Here is a 4,114-nt window from a genome sequence, read left to right as displayed (position 1 = left end):
AAAAAAAAAAAAAAAAAAAAAAAAAAAAAGAATTGTTGGATCATAAGATATAATGAGTGGCTAAAGCAACTCCCAGATGAAGTTGCCATTAAATAACATGGGGAAGGCTCTGGCAGAGATGGTATTTGGGGGAAATTCAAAAGTTCACTTTTGTGCATGCTGATTTTGAGGTATTTTCAAAATGACTTCTGAGAATAACAGATGATTGTTTTGTAAACAAATCTGGAGTTTGTGAGAGAGGTTATAGGTAGAGATACAAATTTGGGAGTTGTATCCATCAGGAAGATTTCAAGAGCGGTTTAATAAAAGTACTATTTTAAAAAGATACTTAAGTATCCAGGGGACTAATTAACAACAAACCGCTGTGAACCCCTAGGCTGAAGGGAAAGGGAGAGGAATCAGTCACTAGAACGCTGAAGAAAGATGTGCTTTCCTATCTTTCTATCTTTCTACTTTATCTCTGTGTCTCTATTTCATGGCTCGAGGTTTTGTTTTCATTTATTTTATTTTTAAATTTTTTAAAAATTAACAATAATTGGGGCTTCCCTGGTGGCGCAGTGGTTGAGAGTCTGCCTGCCGATGCAGGGGACATGGGTTCGTGCCCCGGTCCGGAAAGATCCCACGTGCCGCGGAGCGGCTGGGCCCATGGGGCATGGCCGCTGGGCCTGCGCGTCTGGAGCCTGTGCTCCGCAACGGGAGAGGCCACAGCAGTGAGAGGCCCGCATACAGAAAAAAAAAAAAAAATTTAACAATAATTTTATTTGTTTACTTTCACCTGTGTCAGCAATTTGGGTTTGTTTGTTTGTTTGTTTTAGGGGGAGTTTTTTGCCACTGGTTATTTTATTTCTTTATTTACTTTATACAGCAGGCTCTTATTAGTTATCTATTTCATACATATTAGTTGTACATATGTCAATCCTAGTCTCTCAGTTCATCCCACCACCACCCCCCAGAGCCCCGGTTTTCTAAAGAGGACAATTCCAACAATTAAGTCCCTAAAAGATCAGGGTGGGAGACACTGCCCCCAGCTGTGACGGTTCCTCCTCAAGGATCCCAGCACAACGCAACAGGGCAATGGCAGCCATGGCCAATGTTAAAAAATGTTGACCAAAGAAAGAATTGTGACTCTCAGGCAGACATGCAATCAGCAGGTGGCAAACAGCTTCCTGAGCTTGTTAATTGAGTGAGGGAACTGGTAAGACGTTCCAGCCAGTTCAAAGGAAAATGCAAAGAACAGACACCTATATAGGCAGGAATATTGTCGTGAACTCGCAAACTGTGCAAATCTGGCTTTGGGTGGGAAGATTTGGGGACCATGGGGTGAAGTCTGTCCCTCCATCACAGAGTCCATAGACAAAAATAATTTGCATCGTCACCCGTTCTCTACAACTCTAAGATAGCTCAAAGGCAAGAAAAAGCTAGAATCAGATAACCCAGAAGGGCGAGCTCTAACGAATGCGTAGTTGCCCACTGGAGACGCCCAGCCAACGTTTTTGCTTATTCCAGGTGTCCTTACACCAGGTGTATTACTTTGCTAGGGCAGCCGTAACAAAGTGCCACAGACTGAGCGGTTTAAACAACAGAGAGTTATTCTCTCTCAGTCTGGAGGCCAGAAGTCTGAGATCAAGGTGTCAGCAGGGTTGGTTCCTTCTGAGGCTGTGAGGGAGAATCTGTCCCAGGCTCTCCCCCAGCTTCTGGCAGCTTGCTGGCAAGCTCTGTCATTCCTTGGCTTGTAGATGTATCACCCCGATTCCTGCCTTCGTCGTGTTCTCCCTGTGTGCATCTGGGTGCCCAGTTTCCCCCCTTTTTTAAGGATATCAGTCATGTTAGATTAGGGCCTACCCCAGTGACCTCACTGTAACTTGGTAAAGACCCTGTATCTCCAAATGCGGTCACATTCTGAGGTCCTGAGGGTTAGGACTCACCATATGAATTTTGGGGGGACACAATCCAACCCTCACACCAGGAAATCCTACCCTGGAAACACAGCTGGCCAGGCAGAATTGTGAGGGCGATTAGGGCCTGAGCTCTGGTCACAGCCTCAAATCGCATCAGGTCAGTGCTGTGTGGGTCCCTTCCCCACCCACAGGTCAGCGTGGTCCCGTGGCCGTTTTATGATTGGTCACCACACCTCCAAACCAAGGCCTCTCCTGGCCAGTGGGCTCCGGCCCTGGCACCAGAATGACTCGGCTTACTTGGGGTGACTCTCTGTCACTAACTGAAAATCTGCTCATCAGGAAAATGTTTACTGAGGCATTCTGGGGGCAGGGGCGCTGCAGTGGCCCTTGTCTCCCAGGCTTGCCTCCTGAGATGAAGCCAAGGATACGAAATACCAGTCAAAGCAAGCAAACAAACAGCAGATGCTACAGTGAAAAGCCAACTTCCTCTTGGTTTTATCCTGACCTTTAATTAACCAAGGTTTTAAACTAAGTCTTATTTACATAAACACGTTCCCTGATGCAACCTCATGTTTTTAGGCCGTGAAACCAATTTTCTCTTTATCATTTTCAGGCACCCAGAGCCTTAACTGAAATACCGGATCGTTCCCTAGATTTTTGCTACATTAAACTATATTGTCCAGTTAAAAAAAAAAAGAGTACTAAACACCCTGGTAGAGGACGATTCCTGGCTCTCCCCTGACTGCACAGCCTTTGGACAACTTTGCCAGTGAACGAGCTTTGTTCCAACCACCTGCCCCAGTGCAGCTGTGTCGATGGCACGAAGCTTCGTGCCGCAGCTCCTATTTCACAGCGGTCCCCTCTCCCTGGTCTCGTTGTGGGTCACACCATGATGGCTGCCTACCCCTCAGATGGACCACAGGTTCTGGAGTTGTCTGCTCCCGAGGACAGCTGGGTGGTGACTTTTGAGCGGGACCAGAACAGGCCTCCTCGGGCCACGCAGCTGCAAGTGGCACAGTGACCCAGCTGCTCGCTTGCAACCAGCGACTTTCCCAAGCCAGCTGCTGCTTCAGCTTCCTTTGTGATCAGGCCAGTTTCTAAATTGGGTAACGGTCAAGAGGCATGGCCTGTGATGTCATGTATGTAAAAATCTGTTTCTCGTTGAAGTTACGAAAGTAATGGCAACACGAGATTTCGCAGGGCCGAGCTCACTTTGTTCTGATCGCTGCCACCGGCGAAGGGGGTCCAGGGTGGTGGGTGGATGAAGCCTACCTCTGCCCGAAGCACCCAGCCAGGCTGTGCATCCACTTCCTGGTCTGAGAAACGGAACTAATAAGCAGAATACAACTTCTCTTTATTGTTTGCTGTGAAGAGTGATCTGATTTAAACATTACTCGAAGGCCCCTGCTTATTTTACCAAGCACAATGTCCTCAACGTTCCTCCACGTTGTAGCAGGTGACAGAACTTCCTTCTCTTTTAAGGTTGAATAATATTCCATAGTCTGGATAGACCACATCTTGTTCATCCATTCACCTTTCAGTGGACACTTGGGTTGTTTCCACCCCTTGGCTAGTGTGAGTAATGCTGCTCTGAACATGGATGTACAAGTATCTGTTTGAGTTCCTGCTTTCAGTTCTTTTGGGTCTATACGCCCGTGGGCGTGAGGCAGTATCGGTGATTTTTAAGACTCCTTTGCTTCCCAATTTCTCTCCCCTCCTACCTTATGAAATACTTAAGAGGTTAAATGTATAAGATAAAGAAATTCCTAAAAATGAGGAATAGGGAAGTTTAGACTTACATTTCCCAGAGGGATTGGAATGAGTCCCTTTTTACCACCCTGAATTCTCCCAGCCAGAGCCTGCCCTGTCCCACTTCACAGCTGGCTTTGGGTTCATGAAAACATATACAATATAAGAAATTAAGATTAAAAGATTGTTTTTAAAAGATTTTTATTCATTCATTTAAACTTACAATAAGAAACCGATTCCATGTTACTCAACAGTAAATAGCATTTTATGAAAAATCATTATTTTCAAAAAATGATTAGTGAGAACAAGGGATTTGTTTCATATTTTTACAGATCTCTTTAATGTCTAGCTTGATAAAAGACAGCTGGATTCTCATAGCTGCTTCTGTGTTCAGTCTCTTGTGATATATTGTTTTAGTTGATGTCTGTGAAGAAAATTTGACCTCACAGGGATGTGTAGCAGGAGAA

This window comes from Lipotes vexillifer, unplaced genomic scaffold (assembly GCF_000442215.2).
Source record: "Lipotes vexillifer unplaced genomic scaffold, Lipotes_vexillifer_v1.1 scaffold1761, whole genome shotgun sequence".
Classification (NCBI taxonomy): Eukaryota; Metazoa; Chordata; class Mammalia; order Artiodactyla; family Lipotidae; genus Lipotes; species Lipotes vexillifer.
The sequence above is the reverse complement of the archived record's forward strand: the minus strand, read 5'-3'. Positions refer to the sequence as shown.